The sequence below is a fragment of the Neofelis nebulosa genome, chromosome 3, assembly GCF_028018385.1.
Source record: "Neofelis nebulosa isolate mNeoNeb1 chromosome 3, mNeoNeb1.pri, whole genome shotgun sequence".
Lineage (NCBI taxonomy): Eukaryota > Metazoa > Chordata > Mammalia > Carnivora > Felidae > Neofelis > Neofelis nebulosa.
Window position 1 is genome coordinate 1,091,052 of NC_080784.1, and position 21,307 is coordinate 1,112,358.

Sequence of the window (21,307 nt, forward strand, 5' to 3'; positions counted from 1 at the left end):
CCTCGAGAACAGGGACCAATGAGATGCTTCCTTGTGTCCGGGCTGCAGCACATGTTCTGACGCATTATAAAAAATGCTTTGTTTAACCAGTCGTGGATCTTCCCCCGCCCTTCCCTGAGAGAGAGCAGGGGAGGGGCAGAGAGCGAGGGAGAGAGAATCAGAAGCAGGTTCCCCTCTCTCTCTCTCTTCCATGTGTGTGTCTGTGTTTAACCCACTGGGCCAATTTAGAAAGTATAATATATATATATATATATATATATATATATATATATATATTTTTTTTTTTTTTTCTCAATTAAAGATTTGATTTCTTCAAGTATCTGAAAACATTCTACAATAAAAACTGTTATTAGATGCTGCTTGTACTGTGCTGTGGACCTCACACATACTGCCACACTGTTTTCAGAAGACCTGAACTGCCACCGATAGTATAAAAGGTGTGCACGTGATGGAGAAGGGAAGGAGACAATTTAATGTTTCGTCCAGATCCAGAAGCGTGTCAGTGAAGGGCAGCGGTGGCAGCGACAGAATCCGTGGTCGGGTTCAGTCGTGCGCTGGACAGGACCCTGGCTCGGCTCACTCTCTCAGCTGAGACCTGGCACTGAGGTCGGGGAGGAGCAGCTCTGAGAATATGATATACTTTTGAAATTTGTTTCAATCTGAACTTCAGCTTGTTTATTAGGGGCCAAATAATGTGCTCGCAGTTCTTATGTAAGACCCGCAACTGGTTTGGGGCCCCCAGGTGACTCCGTTAAGCGGCCCCGATCAGCACAGTGCCCCCTGTGGGGCTTGCGCTCACCAGCCATGAGATCATGACCTGCAGGCCCACCTCAGCCTTCCAGGAGCCTGCTGCCTGTGGGGACATTTTCTGGAAGGGCAAACGCACTGAGCACACCGGCCTAGGTTCTGGAACCTTCCCCACATTTCCGCCACGGCATCGGCACCTCCACCGGCCTCCTGCAGAGCCCAACTGGAGCACGTCAGATCCTTCACATCTGTGCCCACGGGAGAGGGTCCTGCGAGCCGAGAGTCGGTGTTCAAACCGGTGCGGCAAGAACACACAGAGAAGTCCCACATAAAGTGTTACAGTCTCTGCCCCATTCAGCCATGTCACTCTACTCAAGGGCAAAGGAAGTCTCATTGCCGTGTATCTGTGTCCCTCTGCACCGGGACACGCAGCTCCTCCGATTCAGGGAGAAGCAGGACAGCCTGAGTTACCCGTGTGGGTAGAACCCTCCAGGCAGCCCTTGTGTGCTCAAGCTTGCACAGGTCAAATGGGCCAAACATGTCACCAGAAACATCTTCTCCCTTCTCTGCACCCAACCCCCTGGAGGCTCTGTCACACTCTGCCACCGTGTCTCCTTTATTTTTTCAAAGAAATCTTTGTTTAAGTTTATTTATTTATTTTGAGAGAGAGAGGGTAAGCGGAGGAGGGACAGAGAGAGAGAGAGAGAGAGGGAGAGAATCCCAAGCAGCCTCCACGCTGTCTGCACAGATGTGGGGCTTGAACTCACGAACTGTGAGATCATGACCTGAGCTGGACCCAACAGCCAGACGCTTAACTGACCGAGCCTCCCAGGTCCCACCATGTCTCTATCTTGACACCCAAACCATTTCCAAGTGTACAACTCAGAGGTCTTGTTTATTTTCACAGCTCATCACTTATGATTGTGTCTAGCATGTGATTATATAAAAGGCACTGATGCAATATCCACCAAACTCATTGTATATGTGAAAAAAAAAATTGAGGGCCTACATGAGTTTTGACCAAGGCTCGTCCTCCCCTCCCGTCCCAGCCTCCAGGGGCCTAGCGCCTGTGACTGCAGAGTCCTCCAAGCTTCAAACAGCCCCCCTTAGCCGCGGGGTGTACTCCTGCCCCTAGCAAAGGCAGCGATGGGGGGACTGAGCCACCAAGAGCCCAGGTCCTGCTTAAATTCTCGCACAACTGCCAGCCAGCCTGCTGTGTGATCAGGACGGGTGAGTTCTTCTCTGGCAGCAAACAAGCAGGAGTCCCAGTGTCCCAGGTCACGTGGTACCGGCACCGTGCATCCCGCCTGTCGGCCAGCATGCGGGGAGACAGGTGGTGAGGGATCCTCTAGCTCTAGATGGGCCGCCTGGAGAACGCCCAGCACTGCTCACGGCATCCACGGCATCCAAACACCCACAGGACACGGTCTGACCACATCTGCCCTGAGCCGGGAACTGGAAACCTCTGCCACATGGAGATTCTGGGGCCGCTGAGAAAGGCAGTGCCCCGCAGGCACCCCCTGTGGACTGTTCAGTTGGTGGAAATTTCAGAAACCAGTAAGGGCCTGGAAGGGAGATATTTTAAAATGTCCCCACAGGCAGCAGATCAACCACCCGCTGCCTCTGTTGTGTCTCTGATTTGAGTTGTTTTGGGGGTGCAGTGAACCTGAGGTCTGCCTCAGGGACCCCAATGCCTGGTGCTCACCTTGGGTGGCTTCCTTCTGAAGGAGGCAGCCGGAGGCACCAGCACATCCTGGAGCCTGGGACTCAGCAGACGCCTGCCCCACCCCCCATGACCTTTGGCAGGCTGACAAACATCTCTGAATTCAGTTTCCTGCTGAAAAGGGGCTGTCAGGGAACTGAAATAATGTGGGAGACAGATGTGGATAGGGGCTCAGTAAATGTCCTTGCTGTGCTCTTGTGGGTCTTCTCCCCCAAGGACCCTCCTCCAAGCACCACGAGGGAAGTGGGGGACCCAAACACATCTGGTGAGTGCTGTGGTCCGTACGTCTGTGTCCCCCGAATTCACTCCGAGGTGATGGTACTGGGAGGAGGGCCTCTGGGAGGTGATGGGGTCACAAGGGGGGGAGCCCACAGATGGGATCAGCAACCTCCTAGGAAGAGATGGGGACAGTTTGCCCCTCCCTCTGCTCTCTGCTTTATGAGGACACAGAGGAGAGGAGTCTACAAAGCAGGAGGAGCCCCACCAAACACCGGGTCAGGCAGCACTTTGGTCTTGGATGTCCAGCCTCTGGGACTGTGAGAAAGTGTGTTGTCTAAGCCAGCCGTCTGGCCATGGTACTTTGTTTTAGTGGCCCAAGTGGACTAAGACATCTGTCCCTTTGGCCCAGGGGCTTTGGGGAGACAAATAAAGTGTAAAATCTCAGAAAATCTTTGAGCCAGGTGGGAACAACACCAGCCGATAAATGATGAAGACTGAATTCAGAGTCCAGTCAATGTTCTCTTATTGCTCAGAAAAGGGGACACACAGAGGAACCTGTCTAGGGACGGTCTGCAAATGGTGGCGGCCACCAAGCCCCGGAAACGCAGGTGGGCTGAATCGGGAAGTGGCGTCAGTGTACAATACACACTACAATCCAAAGACTTCGTAAACAAACAAACAAGCAAACAAAAAACAGTGTAAAATACCTTGCTGATAACTAGATTGAGTAGATGTTGAAAGAATAATATTTTGGATCTATGGCTTCAATGAGATACATTATAAAATCAATTTACCTGTTTCTTTCCGCCTTTTTTTTTTTTTTTTTTTTTTACTGTAGTTACCAGAAAATTTAAAATTGCGTTTATTCCTACTGGACAGTGCTGACCCAGGACAGTGTGTCAGGCTCCACATTTTTGCCACTTTGGGTAGACAGTCCTCTGTCTGGGGGGTACTAGGTCAAGCCGCATCTCTCTGTCACCCACCGGATAAGCCAGGAGCTGGCATCCGTCTCCTCCGTGACAACCAGAACATGTGCAGGCATCACCCAAGTGCCCAGGCCCCTGTCCTGTGGGCGTGACTGCCGCTGACTCCCCAGTCCCTGGGCAGGAGGAGATGTTGTAGCGAGACTTCGGCAGGAAGTCAGATCTGTCCCTGTCTTGTTTGCAGCACCACGGGGGTGGGAAAGTGAGTTCTGTTGGGGTTCCTCACTCCTTGCTGTGAGCCCGACACCCCAGCTGTGCATAGGGACCATGGTGATTCCTTCACATTGGAGGTCTGGAGGCAGGAAGGAAGGAGCTGGTGCACTCTCAGTAGGAAAGGGAGCCGTCCCCCCTTGCCCCTCCAGGGTGTAGGGTGTCAGGTGCAGATCACAGAGGAGTGGGAGGACCTGGGTGTGGTGAGCACCTGTCGTGGCCAGGTGGGATGCTGAGGGCACTCCGTGCACCTTCCCCTCTGCATCAGTATGTGGAAGCCAGCATCACCCCCATGTACTGGTGCAGGAACTCCAGTTCAGAAAGGTAGAGTATGTTGTCCCCAAAGTACTGAACGACAAAGCCATGATTCAAACCCAGGTCTAGTTTCCGCCTAAGCCCACATTCCTTCTGTGATCCTGCAATTCCCCTGGCCTCTGCCCCATGGAGCTCAGGGACTGGATCCTGAACACAGTATGGGGGTCCCTTGATCAGACACATTCTCTGGCCCTCTGGAAAGCCACATGCACTGTGGTGAGGCCAACGTACAGAAACAGGGAAGCACACGGCCTTTCCCAAAGCATGCATTCTCATGCTCACCACTCACTAATATCCCTCTGGTGGCCAGGCCTGTGACCAGGACGAGGGCAGGACCCTGCCGGCTGAGAGGAAGGAGGAAATAAGCCAGAGCAGACAGAGAGCCCACGCAGGGGCGGGGAGGTGCAGAGGGTGTAGCAGTGGGGCCCCCCAGCTCCTCTGCAGACACATCCCTGGTGCCCTCCCTAGGAACCATGTAATCCAAACAGGCGGGGCAGACTCTCAGACAGGATTAGCATGGGGAAGCCTGCATAGCAGTCGAGGGTTTGAAATAATTCAGCTGTGGAAAAATGTCTACGCTCAGTTCTTTTCAAAGCCAGGTGCTTCCTGTGACCAGCCAGGCGTCCCAAGAGGCAAATGAACTCGGTTAAATAAGGATTAAATTCACTTTTCATGCAGACTCCAGGCTTTCCCCAACATGTAAATCTTTCCGGGGCCCTTGGATAAGAAGGCCTCATGGCAGGAAGGCAGTTTGGGAAAGACTGTCAGCCCAGATGGGGATCAAGCCAACAAAGCAAGCTGATCTGCTGTTTGTTTACACAGCAAATTACATTTTTGAATAATGTATCTTGGCTGATTAAGCCTGAAAAAAATTGTTCTTTCCAGGCCAGTGAACATTTTAAAGGATTTTCAGTCAGAAGGGACTCCTGACTGTCCAGCACTCAAGGTCAAGAGAACAAAATTTCCTTCTGGAGGCATCCAGTCCCAGTCTGAACTGAGATACGCAGCGCCCCCCCACCCCCACCCTCCCCGCAGCCAGGGGCTGCTGCGTGTATGCCGCCTTTTTCTAGAAGAGGCAGCAAGCTTTTATTTAAAGCAAACAGCGCACACTTTGATGATTGTTTTTTATAGTTACTTATTTTTGAGAGAGGGGGAGAGGGAGAGAGAGAGAGAGAGAGAGCGAGCGCTCCTGCCTGCACGCGAACAGGGGAGGGGCAGAGAGAGAGGGAGCCAGAGAATCCCCAGCGGGCCCTGTGCTGTCAGTCCAGAGTCTGAGGTGGGAACTGTGAGATCGGTTCTTGAGATCGTAACTTAAGCCAAAGTTGGACGCTCGACCCACTGAGCCACCCAGGCGCCCCACTGGTGATTTTTTTTTTAATTAACTTGAAATAACTGCAGGAGTTTGGGTTTGATTTTTCCATAGAAGGAATGTTTCTTCCAGCAGTTGGGGCTGGTGAACAGAGACCTGACTTGTCCATGAACATCAGATTCCCCAGTGAGACTCTCTTGGGGTCCAATGTTGCAAGGGCTCAGGACAGATCTTGTCTCTTGACAGCCAGTAACAGGAGAAGGAGGGACAGCATGCTTTTTAGAAGGACAATGAATTTGGGGCCAGGGGGTGTCTGCAAGTGGCCCAAGGGCATTTGGGGCGCTTGCTTCTCAGCTCCCCTTGCACAGGTCTCAGCACACTCCTGTCCCACAGCGCCACACCTCACCTTTCTCATGCTGTTTGTAAACAGACTCAGAGGCTCAGGAAAGGCTGCCTGGTGCCCCCAGATACACTTTCTAACAGCCTGCACACAAGGAAAATCCACTGAGGGGCGCTTGGGTGGCTCAGCCGGTTAAGCGTCCAACTTTGGCTCAAGTCAGGATCTCACAGCTTGGCTAAGTTGGAGCGCAATGTTGGACTCTGTGCTGACAGCTCTGTGTTTGTGTGTGTGTGTGTGTGTGTGTGTGTGTGTGTCTGCCCCATCCGGTTTGCACTCTGTCTCTCTCCCTCTGTCTCAAAAATAAATAACAGCAAAACAAAAAATTGAAAAAAGAAAAATCCGCTGAAGTGAAATCTGTCCTTGGCTTAGGAAGGCTTTGCACCCTGCCTCTCACTTTAAAAAAAAAAAAAAAAAAAAAAGGAGAAACTGTCCTGTGGGGGGAGTTCATAGAAAGTTTCTCTGGGGAAACAGCAGGACCCCCATGCTCGCTAGGAGGGCACTGTCCTGGGCTCCATTAGGAGGAGGGGGCCGCACAGGAGCCAGGAGGAGGGCCTAAGGCTAGTGGGCAGAGGAGGAACAGACAACACGGGTGTGGAGTCTGTGAGTCGGGAGCGGCTGTGTCCCATCTGCAGGGACACTGGAGAAATGTAAGACCTGCAAAAGTGAGAGTCAGGGTCCTGGGGGGGGGGGGGGGGAGGAAGGGCCCTTAGTTCAAAGAGGAGCCCAGGGAGGCTGGAGCCACGTGACTAAGGGGGCGCTGGAGGAGCAGAGGGGTTGCCGGGAGCTCGGACAGACCTACCTAATTCACCTCACCTGTCTGTGCAGAGGGTGGGCAGGAGGCAGACCGGGCGGAGCAGCCCCGAGGCCCTGGAGAGGCTCCCCTGAAGGGTGGCGCAGGGATGGATCAGCCACCGGGAAGTGCTCTGGGACTGGAGGGAGGGACGAAGGAGGGAGGGAAAGGAAGTTTGCAGGAGGCCCACCCAGCTGCCAGAGCTCTCCCAGGCGTGCAGAGCCATCAGGCCCAGGCTATGAGGACAGTGTGCCTCGTCTGGGAGACCCCCCCAGGGATTCAGCCCTGAGGAGAGGTAAGTGCGCCTCTACTCGTGGTGTATGGGAAGCGGCTCTGCGAGCAGCTCAGGAGGAGGAGGAGGAGGAGGAGGAGGAGGGGGGGGGTTAGGGGAAATAGGGGGTAGGAGGGGGAGGGGAAGGAGTAGGAGGAGGCAGGAGGGGGAAGGATAGGAAGGGGGAGGAGGGTTAGGAGGGGTAGCGGTAGGAGGAGGGAGAGGGAGAGGGGAAGGGAGAGGGGGAGGGGGGAGGGGAGGAAGGAGAGTGGAGGGGGTGGGGAGGGGGCGTGGAGGGGGTGGGGAGGGGAGGGGGAAAAGGGGGAGAGAAGGAGGGGTGGGGGAGGAGGAAAGGAAGAGGGGGAGGGGAGGGGGAAGAGGGGAAGGTGAGGAAGGGGGAGAGGGAGGGAGAGGGGGCGGGGCAGGGAGGAGGAGCCTGAACATGCTGGAGAAGAGGAAGTCGGATCCCAGCCCCACACCTCCCTCCTTGGAGCCCCCAGGCACCAGGAGGGCAGAGGGACTAGGCAGGGCCCCACCTCTCAGCAGAAGCTAAGGTAGGACTGCATCCCGCCCCCCCCCCCCCCGGGGGGAGGGGGCTCCTGAGCAGAGGAATTTAAAGCGCATTGAAAAATACCGTCATGGGGCGCCTGGGTGGCGCAGTCGGTTAAGCGTCCGACTTCAGCCAGGTCACGATCTCGCGGTCCGTGAGTTCGAGCCCCGCGTCAGGCTCTGGGCTGATGGCTCGGAGCCTGGAGCCTGTTTCCAATTCTGTGTGTCTCCCTCTCTCTCTGCCCCTTCCCCGTTCATGCTCTGTCTCTCTCTGTCCCAAAAATAAATAAAAAACGTTGAAAAAAAAATTTAAAAAAAAAAAAAAAAGAAAAATACCGTCGTGAATGTGTACGGTGTACAACACGATGTTCTTTTTTTTTTTTTTAATTTTTTTTTAACGTTTTATTTATTTTTGAGACAGAGAGAGACATAGCATGAACGGGGGAGGGGCAGAGAGAGAGGGAGACACAGAATCGGAAGCAGGCTCCAGACTCTGAGCCATCAGCCCAGAGCCCGCGGGCCTCGAACTCACGGACCGCGAGATCGTGACCTGAGCTGAAGTCGGACGCTTAACAGACTGAGCCACCCAGGCGCCCCGCAACACGATGTTCTGAGGGCCGCACACAGCGGAATGATTCCCGCGGCCAAACGAATTCATGGCTCCTGTCCTCACGGGCATGCGTTCTGAGAGCACCTGAGACCTGCTCTCCTACCAAGTTCCAGTATTCAGTGCGGTATTGTTCACCATGGTCACCGTGCCCTGCAGGAGGTCCGGGACTGACTCCTCCCCCATGGCTTTGTTCCCCCCCCCCCCCCCCCCCCCCCCGGTCTACACCTGCTGCTTCAAGTTGCAACAGATAAAACTGACATCCTTGTTGTGCTGAATCAGGGAGACTCTCACCGATGAGAGTTTGGGCACCGGGTAAAGTGCTGCGCGCACAGCAGGTGCTAGACCTGTGGCCAGGTTCGGCCACTATTGCAGTTGCTCCAGCACACGGGAGCCCTGGAGCACCCAGTGCATTCCTGCTCTCATTTAAATGAGCCTGGGGCTTGGTGTGTACTTGTTTTGTTTTTTCTTTGTATTATGGAAATTTACCAGCACATGCAAAAATAGAGAAAGATGTGCATCAACCAGCTTCAACAGTTCCACAGCTTGGTGAGCCTGCGTCTGTCCTTACCCTGCCTCCCTCTCCCCCAGGGTATTTGCATATCCTTTCATCTACCCTGAGGGTCTCTAAAGGATGGGAACCCTTTGCAAAGGTAACTGCAGAACTCCCTGCAAGCAAAAGTTAATAGTAATTGCTTAGCAAAATAAAGCACCGGCTGTAGTCATCTCTTAGGCAGCTGAGTCCTGTTTAGCCAGTAGGATGGGGGGCGGAGCTCCTGGGGGGCGGAGCTCCTGGGGGGCGGGGTCAGCCTTCAGGACTGACTCCCTTTTGTCCAACGCCAGACATCACTGTGGCCTTAAGGACATGGGAGAGACCTTTTGGGAAAGGAGAGAGGAAGCGCCCACAGGCCTCCAACGTGGGAGGGCCTCACACCTGGGTGGAGGGGCCATCAGGGCAGGTCAGCCCCCCCCCCCCCCCCCCCCCAGAGTGCCTCAAAATCAGCCGTCCTGCTGTGCCTGGCTCCAAAATGGGAGCAAACGAAGCGTGCTAGTTTAAGCCATTAAGTTTGGAGTGGCATTTTTGCACAACAGAGGAGCAGAATTCAGCGTTCTTCCTCCAGTGGCTCGAAATTATACTTTTTTGGTTTGGATTGGAGGGCCCCAGCAATGATACGTCTTCCAGTCAGAACGTCATCCCTCCCTCTCCACGTTCTCTAGCTTTACAGTTTGTATTGCCCAGATGCTTTTAGGTGCCCACAAGGCACACACCACTGACAGCTCTCCTGTGGGGGTCATTCCACGTTTCACCGCGTCCTGCCTTAGACCTGGAGGTTTGATGCAACTCAGACTCGTGGCTTGTTTCTTGCCAAATGATGATGGACAAACGTGGGTGGCTGGAGCGTCCTTTGTCTCTCGTCTGGGGTCTCTGGAGAGAGTGGATTCAGCTGGGCCTGTGGTCCTTGGAGCCAGGAGGGCCCTGGTGACTGGGGCCCTGTGACAGACTAACGGCTTGTGTCCTCAAGTTCTTCTGTTGAAATCCTGACTCCCGCCGAGGAGACAGGTCCTGATGGAGTTAGTGCCCTTACACAGGAGGCTGCAGAGCTACCCACCCACTACCCCCTGCACGTGCGGACACAGCTGGAAGGTGGAGGCTGCGCACAGGTGCCTCCGATGTGCAAACGCGCACACGACTGAGGGTCCGAGTGGGCATTCGTGGGGGGAGGTGGGGTGGAGGGAGGGTCCTTGGGGTGTTTGTGCCGGGGAGGGTCTGCTCAAGTGAGGGTCTGTGTCTTCCTGGCACGCTTTCCTCGTTGGCAGGGATCGGACAATGGTTACATAGATTTTCCCATGGTCCTTTGCTGTGGCTTATATTAGAAGTACGAAAAGGCGGGAAGGATGTGCCTGCACCTGCAGGAGAGTGTGGCGTGCGCACAGCCGCTGGTGCTGTTCTTTCGTGGTCCGGCACCCCCGGAGGGCCCCCTCCCCTCCTGCATGTGGGTGTTGCCCCTCTCTGACCCCACTGCGCCCCCCACGTGCAGTTGGCCGTGAGTTCAGTTCCCCCAGCTTCTCCCCGGTGAGGGAACTTGGGGCTGCAGGGGCCTTGTCTGTCTTGCTAGTTTATGGGGTCTGGATGCCCCAGAGCTATGGGGCCCTGGCCCCTTCCTGTATGCGAAGCCACAAATAGAAGGCTCTGTCTCCGTGGTCCCTTCCACTTTCCTGTGTCTACTCCAGTGGCTTCGGTCCAGGAGGCCACCAGGAGCTCTGTTCCCTTTCCCAAATCCCTCCTGGATGCCTTCAGCTGCAGGCGGTTCACCTGACCTGCCACTGGGGTTGGTGGGAGCATGTGGTCCTCTGTTTAGTGGTAGCTGTCCTCAGTAGGCCATCAGTTTTCCTGTCAAGTCTACTGTGTCTGTTTCTGGGAGAACTGGGGGAGGTAAAAATGACACCACACTGCCACCATCTCCCCAGTCTCCCTCTAATGGGCTTTTAACTAACTCCCTGATGAAACATGGGACTGGGCTGGTTATAGGAAACATCAATACATGTCCATCTCTGCAAAAACTCCACATGGAATGTATTCCTGTGCGCGAAAGGGACAAGAGTGCATTGCCCTGTTGCGCAATATAAACTTTCACTAAAATTCAAACTCCGTGTGACTGTCTGGTACCCAGAAGTCTGATCCCCAAAGGTTGTGGCAGGCAGTGAGCTCTCAGGATTAGGAAGTGATTTTCCTGGGGCTCCTGGGTGGCTCAGTCGGTTGAGTGTCCGACTTCAGCTCAGGTCATGATCTCACAGCTTGTGAGTTCAGGCCGCAATCAGGCTCTGTGGAGCCTGCTTCCAGATTCTGTGTCTCCCTCTCTCTGCCCGCCCCTCCCCCCGTCTCTTTGTCTCTCTCTCTCTCTCTCTCTCTCAAAAATAAACATTAAAAAAATTTTTTTAAAAAGGAAGTGATTTTTCGTGGCCTATGACGTGGCCAATGTTACTCTGTCTTCCTGCAGAGCAGAATGTGCCACACTGATCACCACGTACCATGAAGCAGGTGCAGAAACCAGAGAACGGTTCATGAGGAAATGAGTGACGAATTAGGCTTCTATTGCTGCTGTAAAAAAAAAAAAAAAAAAAAAAAAAAAAAAAACCACCAAAACTTCACTGGCTTAACACAACACAGATTTTATTATAGTTCTGGAGATCAGAAGCCTAAACTGAGAGGGCCAGTTCCCAGGAAGCTCTGGGTGAGAATGTTTCCCCGCCTTTGTCCAACTTCTGGAGGTGCCTGTGTTCCTTGGCTGTGGCTCCCTTCCATGCAATATTGTTGCTTTTTTCTGGACCCTGCGTCCCCCCTCAGCCTCTCTCTTGGACTCTGATCCTCCTGCCTCCCCTTCATAAGGACCCTTGTGCCTGCTCCGTGCCTGGCAGATACTGCGTCCTCAGCTACAGGGGTCCTGAGAAAAAGCTTTGGGGCCACTGGGGTGACTGTGGGACTCTGACCAAGGTGGGAAGGCAGGAAAAAGGAGCGTGACTCACCCAGCCCCGCTCCTGCATCCGAGGCAGGCGTGGCTCCAGTGAGTTCAGGGCCTCAATGTGACATTATTTGAAAGCACTCATCTGGAAGAGAAAGACGGAAATCATTGTTTCAGTTAAACCAGTTACAGCCTTGGCCATGGGACCACACCTGAGGGAGAGGGGACTGGTGTGGGCATGGGGGACGTGTGGTCCCGATGGAGTTGTGGGCACAGGCGGGGTGGGTCCAGCAGGCTGCTGCCCTGAGCCCCTTCTCATGGGATCGGTGTTTAGGAGAGGGCTCCGTGTAAGCAACCTGCACATGGGTGCCAGGCACCCCAGATAAGGGCCGGGTTTTCACATCTGGCACCTGGGCCTCGGGGTCCTCGGTGGGAGGGCGGGGGGTGGTTTCCTGCCCAGCTGGTCCTGCCGAGAGTTGGTCTGAGCCACTCAAGGCCCTGCTGACTGGAATTTGCTCCTCGTATCATTTCTGTTGAATTCTGTGTATTGCTTTTCCACCACAGGGTCCTCTGCGTGTCACAGTGCTTTACGCAGTCTGTTGCTTCTTTCACTTGGTGACCTGTGTCCAAGTTTCCTCCATGTTTTCATGGCCTCATAGCTCATTTCCTCTTTAGTGCTCAGTTATATCCATTGTCTGGGTGAATCCATTTATTTATGTATCACCTACTGAAGGATGTCTTTCTTGGCTGCTTCCAAAATTTGGCAGTTATGAATTAAGCTGCTGCAAACACCCACTGCAGGTTTTTGTGTGGATATGTTTTCGACTCCTTTGAGTAAATAGCAAAGAGCGTAATTGCTGGATTGCAAGATAAGAGCATGTTTAGTTTTGTTTTTTTTTTAAATTTTTTTAACGTTTATTTATTTTTGAGACAGAGAGAGACAGAGCATGAATGGGGGAGGGTCAGAGAGAGAGAGGGAGACCCAGAATCTGAAACAGGCTCCAGGTTCTGAGCTGTCAGCACAGAGCCCGACGTGGGGCTCGAACTCATGAACTGAGAGATCATGACCTGAGCCGAAGTCGGACGCCCAACCGACTGAGCCACCCAGGCGCCCCAGAACATGTTTAGTTTTGTAAGAAACCACCAAACTGCCTTCCAAGGTGGCCGTGCCATTTTGCATTCCTGCCAGCAGTGAGTGTGAGTCCGTGTTCGTCCAGGTTGTCAGCACTTGGTGTGGTCAGTGTTGTGGGTTCTGGCCATTCTCACTGGACAGTGGTATCTCCTTGTTGTTTTATGTGTCTTTCTCTGATAACTATAATGTGGAGCATCTTTTCATGTGCTCGTTTGCCATCTTCATGAATTTTAGCTTCCAACATCCCTAGGGGAGAAAGAGAGGTAATTTTTGGTTAATTTTTCTGGCAAATTGAAGAAGTAGCTCATATGTGTTCACATCTGCTGATGGTTTGCCTCTGAAATGTTGCTATGCAAGACTCCACAAATATCTGGAGAAGTAGTTTCCACAAGCGGACACAGCATATTAAACTCTGAGTATTTTGACTTCAGCTCATCTTGAGAAGCTCCTTCAGGTTCAAGAAATAGAGTGCCATGGTTTTAACCACAGCAAAAGGAAGCTTTCTGCAAAGAATGTAATAAGGAACTGGAGTGTTGAATAAAATGTTCCCTTCTTATAACAGACATCATGTGTTGATAAACAGAATGTGTGTGTGTGTGTGTGTGTGTGTGTGTAAGCAAGAACACTGCTCTTGACTCCCATCAGCCCAAGTGTCCAAATACTGTGGAGAGGAGGATAAGGACTGAGGTTGCCATTGGGTTTTGCCAACGGGGAGTTGATGGAGACTCTGTCAAGAGCAGTTTCAGGCGGGCTCTGGGGTTGGAAGCCTGCTTGGCTATGTTCCAGAGAGAACGAGAAGGGGAATGGAATGTGCAATTCTCCTGGAGAATCTGAGGACCCCAGGTTGTAGACCTCACAAGACATGTGCATCACCATGCCGGCACCAAAGCTCAGCCTTATTGCAATGTGTCTGCTGCAAGAGGTCCACAGTGCCACACTCGATTTTAAGAGGCTGGAGAGTTTGAAGTAAGGGAGAACGGAAAAGTGAGTGGAATCTGGAGGGAGAGTAAAGTCGGGTTTTTGTTTGATTCCTGTTTTGGTTTTGGGCAGAGATCAGCATGTCTGCAGATTGATGGGTTGATCCAAGACAAAGAAAAAAATAAAGCCACGGGGATATGGAAGGATGTCCTTGATGAAGGTAGAAGTTCTCAGTAAGCTCGGGGTTTAGTAACTGGTGTGAATCCTCTTATCAGTATTTCTAGCCTGTGCGAAGGGGTGTCTGTGGTCCCTGTTTTGCTCCTTGTTCGAATGGCTGGCCGAAGTGTCCACTGCAGTTATTATCAAATCCTGACTCGTTCTGTCCTACTTTCTCAGAGGGGCCTGTTCTTCTGCAGTCGGCAGGAACTTGAGATGGCAGGGGCCGTGCCTTCCTACCCCAGTGCGCCCCATGCCTCGCTGGCACAGAGCTGTGTCCCAGGCATTGCTGGGAGCCTAAACTGAATAGTGGTTTGCAGGAAAATGTCGATCCGCTTTGGCGCACGTGGATCAAGTCTAACCTAAATTCCCTGCCCTATGGGACAGAGGAGACGGGCTGCCTGATGGCAGTGTCCCTCTGCTCGGAGACTTGGTGGCCGATGTCTGATTTCCTTAGCCAGATGCTTCCCTGGCCTCACAGACTGCACAAGAACCGTGGCCATTGCACTCCGTGCCAAAGGGCAGCTTGGAAAAGTGAACTCTCGAGAGAAATGAAGATTCGACCTCAAAGGAACTTACGGCCTGTGCAGATGTATTTTTTTCTAGTGGAGGGTACGTAGAGGCCACAAGGCCCCACTAGCCTCTGTCTGAGGCAGAGTACAGACAAGCGGGCTGCAGCACCTCTTCTCACAGACAGCTGCCACCCAGACAACGTTCTTGGTCCCACCATGAGGGGAACACTGGAGGCTCATTTCTCTGCCTTTCAGGGTGTGAAGTTAGGACGCTCCAACATTAGAATCAGATGTAAGAAGACAAGACACGTGCTGGCATTTAATTTTGTTTTTAATTAAAAAAAATGTCTATTTTTAAGAGAGAGAGCACACAAGCTCTCTTGTGTGGGGAGGGGCAGAAGAGAGGGAGACACAGAATCTGAAGCAGGCTCCAGGCTCTGAGCTGTCAGCACAGAGCCGGATGCAGGGCTGGAATCCACGAACCGCGAGATGACGACCTGAGCCGAAGTTGGATGCTTAACCGACTAAGCCATGCAGGTGCCCCGAATTTTCTGTTTTTGAGAGAGAGAGAGAGAGAGAGAGAGAATGAATGATCAGGGGAGGGGCAGAGAGAGAGAGAGAGAATCTCAAGTAGGCTCCAATCTATCAGCACAGATCCCAACGCAGGACTGGAACCCATGAACTGAGATCATAACCTGAGCTGAAACCAAGAGTCGGACGCTTAACTGACTGAGCCATACAGTTGCCCTGAAAAGCATAATGTTCTTTAACATAACTAAGATTTGAAAATGAAAGTAAGTTTTTCCGCACATTTACGAATTACGTTTGTGTTGTTGGCATCTTGTCTGTTTCACAGTTCTGACTGCCCACGTCTCCACCTCCTGAGTCCTCACTCCCATGAGTCTCGCGAGGCTCCTCTGTGGATGGGTGTGCAAGAGCCACAGCCCCGAACCGCAAGTCTCTGTGATCAGGATGTACCCATGGAAATGACAAATAAATTCAGATATTAATCCCTCCTGCTTCCCTCTTCGTTTCTGCTTCTGAGTCCTCTCCACAGGCACCAGCTCTTGCACTCCAACACACGTGCGCACACACACATACACACACGCAGGCGTACACATGTGCGGGACACAGGTGCACTAGGAAACTCAGGCATCTGCAAGACAATGGACGCCCCAGGTGCCAAGCCACTGCGTCACCCCCAGGGTGATGGACACACAGCCCTCCGTCTGAGTCTGAGGACCGCAGGTTGTAAACCTCACAGAACACGTGTCAACACACCAGCACCAAAGTTCAGCCTTATCACAACATGTCTGCTGATAGAGGTCCCCAGGGCCACACTGGTTTTAAGAGGCTGAGGTATTTGGACAGTGTCACAGACTGAATTGTATCCCCCCAGATTCATATGCTGAACCCTTAGCCCCCCAAACCTCAGAGGGTGACTGTGTTTGGACCATTAGGGGACCATCAGGGCGGCCCTAATGCAACAGGGCTGCTGTCCTCACAGGGGGAGGAGGGAGGACACAGACACGCAGAGGGACGACCGTGTGAGGACACGGGACACACGGTGTCTGCAGGGCAGTGAGTGGCCTCAGGAGGAACCGGCAGGCTCACACCCAGGTCTCCGGTTTCCTGACTGGTGTAAGCCGCTGTGTGTGCTACTTTGTTGTGGCGGCAGACCTAGTACAGACTAGGAGATGATAGTGTGCGTGGCAGCCTTTATATGAAATCCATTTTGTATCTTCTGTCCTCATTTTTCTACCTTATCTTTCAGATCCTTCTCCACACCCTCTATGGGCTTGTCCTTATGTACAGAGAAAGCACACAGGCTGTCCTCTTTTCAAAGATAGAAAGACAACGTGTTTCCTCCTTGAGTAGCTCATGCTGAGCACCTGTAAATGCTGACGGTTGAGATGCTTTCAAAGCATGAAACCTATTCTCCGCAGCTTTATGACTGATCACGGGTCATGTTTGCTGTTCAAAATGGAATTATTGAAGCCTGAAGATAAAGCTGTCTATCAACTGGCAAATGTGCTCGTCACCTTCATTATCACATGGTTGTGATAAACCTCAAAGGGTATGGGACATTATCACAGTCATAAGAAGGGGTTGATAATGAGAGTGTTAGTAACATGACCCATGTGTTGGCTGGGTTTTACTTCTCACGTGTCTTCACACCTGTCACCTCTCAGGTGTCAGTTCTTAAACTCTTCTGAGAAACAGGTGAGGCAGGCATCGTCTCTTTTATTTTACGGGCATGGAAACAGGGCCTCAAGGAGGCTAAGTGCTTGCCAAAGTCACACAGGGGAAGAGAGAAACCCACACATCCTCATGCCGGCACCAGGCAGGCTCTCACCCCTGGCCTGGTGGAGAGAGCGTGTGTCACACATGTTCCTGTCAGGATGAGTAAGTGGCCGGGGTGGTCGTGAAGGTCATCTGCAGACAGGACATGCAAACAGGAGTGGGAGGGCCTTCTCAGAAAAGAGAGATGCATGCTGTCACCAGGTGCTGGTGAGAGTCTCCATCAGAGGCCGGGGGTGGAAGACACTGGGAGGGTGCTGAGGCACTGGAAGCTACTCCTGTGGAAACGACGTGGAGGCAGCCCAGGCCCTAAGTGGTAGGCATAGGTGACAAGAGGGACCCAGCAAGGGTCGGGGGGGGGGGCGGGGGGCAGGACGGCACTGGCTTCAGTCACAAGCCCCAGCAGGAGAATGAGGGTGTGGTGGTAGCAGAGCTGGAGGAAGATCTACTAGAACAATCCATGCCTTGAACTACAAGAAACATGCAATTGAATCAGGTTCATTTTTAGCACGTTTTTAGCAATTATGCAGGTGTCCTCACAGAAATAATCAGTTAATTGACGGGATCTTAGGTGAAATGACACAAAATAGCTCTAATGTCATTAATGCCACTGTGGAGTTTTTACTTTTTATTCATTTTCTTCTTTGTCTTTTTCTTTTTTTCTTTTTTTTAATTTACATGCAAGTTAGTTAGCATATAGTGCAACAATGATTTCAGGAGTAGATTCCCTAGTGCTCCTTACCTTATCCATGTAGCCCATCCCCCCTTCCCACAGCCCCTCCAGCAACCCTCTGTTTGTTCTCTGTATTTAAGAGTCTCTTATGTTTTGTCCCCCTCCCTGTTTTTATATATTTTTGCTTCCCTTCCGTTATGTTCATCTGTTCTGTGTCTTAAAGTCCTCATATGAGTGAAGTCATATGATATTTGTCTTTCTCTGACTAATTTCACTTAGCATAATACTCTCTAGTTCCAACCATGTATTTGAAAATGGCAAGATTTCATTCTTTTTGATTGCCGAGTAATACTTCCTTATAGATATATATACATACATGTATATATAGATGTGTATATCACATCGTTTTTTAAGTTTTATTTTTAATTTTTTAAATTAAAATTAATTAATTAGTTAAAATTTTTGCTTCCCTTCTGTTATGTTCATCTGTGTCTTAAAGTCCTCATGAGTGAAGTCATATGATTTTTGTCTTTCTCTGACTAATTTCACTTAGCATAATACCCTCCAGTTCCATCCACGTAGTTGCAAATGGTAAGATTTCATTCTTTTTGAATGCTGAGTAATACTCCATTGTATATATATACACCACATCTTCTTTATCCATTCATCCATCTATGGACATTTGGGCTCTTTCCATACCTTGGCTATTGTTGATAGTGCTGCTATGAACATGGGGGTGCATGTGTCCCTTTGAAACAGCACACCCATATCCCTTGGATAAATGCCTAGTAATGTAATTGCTGGGTCATAGGGTAGTTCTATTTTTAATTTTTTGAGGAACCTCCATACTGTTTTCCTGAGTGGCCACACCAGTTTGCATTCCCACCAGCAGTGCAAAAGAGATCTTCTTTCTCCACATTCTCGCCAACATGTGTTGTTGCCTGAGTTGTTAATGTTAGCCATTCTGACAGGTGTCAGCTGGTATCTCCTTGTGGTTTTGATTTGTATTTCCCTGATGATGAGTGATGTTGAGCATTTTTTTCATGTGTCGGTTGGCCATCTGGATGTCTTCTTTGGAGAAGTGTCTATTCATGTCTTTTGCCCATTTCTTCCCTGGATTATTTGTTCTTTAGGTGTTGAGTTTGATAAGATCTTTGTAGATTTTGGATACTAATCCTTTATCTGATATGTCGTTTGCAAATATCTTCTCCCATTCTGTCGGTTGCCTTTTAGTTTTGCTGATTGTTTCCTTTGCTGTGCAGAAGCTTTTTATTTTGATGAGGTCCCAGTAGTTCATTTTTGCTTTTGTTTCCCTTGCCTCTGGAGACGTGTTGAGTAAGAAGTTGCTGTGGCCAAGATCAAAGAGGTTTTTGCCTGCTTTCTCCTTGAGGATTTTGATGGCTTCCTGTCTGACATTGAGGTCTTTCATCCATTTTGAGTTTTTGTGTATGGTGTAAGGAAGTGGTCCAGGCTCATCTGCATGTTGCTGTCCAGTGTTCCCAGCACCACTTGCTGAAGAGACTGTCTTTATTCCTTTGGATATTCTTTCCTTCTTTGTCAAAGGTTAGTTGGCCATATGTTTGTGGGTTCCTTTCTGGGTTCTCTATTCTGTTCCATTGATCTCAGTGTCTGTTTTTGTGCCAGTACCATACTGTCTTGATGATTACAGCTTTGTAGTATAGCTTGAAGTCTGGGATTGTGATGCCTCCTGCTTTGGTTTTCTTTTTCAAGGTTGCTTTGGCTATTCAGGGTCTTTTCTGGATCCATACAAATTTTAGGATTATTTGTTCTACCTCTGTGAAGAATGCTAGAATGTGTTATTGTGATAGGGATTCCATTGAATATGTAGATTGCTTTGGGTAGTATTGACATTTTAACAATATTTATTCTTCCTATCCAGGAGCATGGGATCTTTTTCCATTTTTTTTTTTTTGTCTTCTTCAGTTTCTTTCATAAGCTTTCTGTAGTTTTCAGTGTATGGATTTTTCACCTCTTTGGTTAGATTTATTCCTAGGTATTTTATGGTTTTTGGTGCAACTGTAAATGGAATCCATTCCTTGATTTCTCTTTCTGTCACTTCATTGTTGGTGTATAGGATTGCAACTGATTTCTGTTCGTTGATTTTGTATCCTGTGACTTTGCTAACTTGTGAATCAATTCTAGCAGTTTTTTGTTGGAATCTTTTGGGTTTTCCATATAGAGTATCATGTCATCTGCGAAGAGTGAAAGTTTCACCTCCTACTGACTGATTTGGATGCCTCTTATTACTTTGTGTTGTCTGATTGCAGAGGCTAAGACTTCCAATACTATGTTGAATAATAGTGGCGAGAGTAGACATCCCTGTCTTGTTCCTGACCTTAGGGTGAAAGCTGTCAGTTTTTCCCCCATTGAGGATGATATTAGTTTTGGGTCAGTTTTTCCCCAGTAAGGATGATATTAGTGTTGGGTCGTTCATATATGGCTTTTATGATCTTGAGGTATGCTCCTTCTATCCCTACATTTTTGAGGGTTTTTATCAAGAAAGGATGCTGTATTTTGTCAAATGCTTTCTCTGCATCTATTGAGAGGATCAATCATATGGTTCTTGTCCTTTATTTTATTGATGTGATGAATTGCGTTAATTGTTTTTGCAGATATTGAACCAGCCGTGTATCCCAGGTATAAATCCCACTTGGTCGTGGTGAAATATTTTTTTTAATGTATTATTGGATCTGGTTGGCTAATATCTTGTTGAGGATTTTTGCATCCATGTTCATCAGGGAAATTGGTCTATAGTCCTCCTTTTTAGTGGGGTCTCTGTCTGGTTTTGGAATCAAGGTAATGCTGGCTTCATAGAAAGAGTTTGGAAGTTTTCCTTCCATTTCTATTTTTTGGAACACCTTCAAGAGAATAGGTGTTAGCTCTTCCTTAAATGTTTGGTAGAATTCCCTTGGAAAGCCATCCAGCCCTGGACTCTTGTTTTTTGGCAGATTTTTGATTACTAATTTGATTTCCTTACTGGTTATGGGTCTGTTCAAATTTTCTATTTCCTCCTGTTTCAGTTTTGGTAGTGTATATGTTTCTGGGAATTTGTCTGTTTCTTCCAGATTGCCCATTTTGTTGGCATATAATTGCTCATAATATTCTCTTATTATTGTTTTTATTTCTGTTGTGTTGGTTGTGATCTCTCCTCTTTCATTCTTGATTTTATTTATTTGGGTCCTTTCCTTTTTCTTCTTGATCAGATTGGCTAGTGGTTTATCAATTTTGTTAATTCTTTCAAAGAACCAGCTTCTGGTTTAATTGATATGATCTACTGTTGTTTTTTTTGTTGTTGTTGTTGTTTTTTTGCTTCGACAGCATTAATTTCTGCTCTAATCTTTATTATTTCCTGTCTTCTGCTAGTTTTGGGTTTTATTTGCTATTCTTTTTCCAGCTCCTTAAGGCGTAAGTTTGGGTTGTGTATCTGAGATCTTTCTTCCTTCTTTAGGAAGGCCTGGATTGCTCTATACTTTCCTCTTATGACCGCCTTTGCTGCATCCCTAGAGGTTTTGGGTTATGGTGTAATCATTTTCATTGACTTCCACATACTTTTTAATTTCCTCTTTAACTTCTTGGTTCACCCATTCATTCTTTAGTAGGATGTTCTTCAGTCTCCAAGTGTTTGTTACCTTTCCAAATTTTTTCTTGAGGTTGATTTCGAGTTTCATAGCGTTGTGGTCTGAAAATATGCACAGTATAATCTCAATCTTTTTGTACTTGCTGAGGGCTGATTTGTGTCCCAGTATTTGGTCTATTCTGGAGAACGTTCCATGTGCACTGGAGAAGAATGTGTATTCTGCTGCTTTCGATGAAATGTTCTGAATATATCTGTTAAGTCCATCTGGTCCAGTGTGTCATTCAAAGCCATTGTTTCCTTGTTGATTTTTTGATTAGATGATATGTCCATTGCTGTGAGTGGGGTGTTGAAGACTCCTACAATTATGGTATTA

The 21,307-nt window shown here is 49.7% G+C and overlaps 1 long non-coding RNA gene across 1 annotated transcript; it reads left to right on the forward strand.

Annotated features, from left to right (window-relative positions):
- Positions 1–6,858: 6,858 nt before the first annotated feature.
- On the forward strand, positions 6,859–15,372 carry LOC131506304 (uncharacterized). Its single transcript, XR_009258848.1, has 2 exons — positions 6,859–6,991; positions 14,312–15,372. It is a non-coding gene; the product is annotated as an uncharacterized LOC131506304 (long non-coding RNA).
- Positions 15,373–21,307: the final 5,935 nt, after the last annotated feature.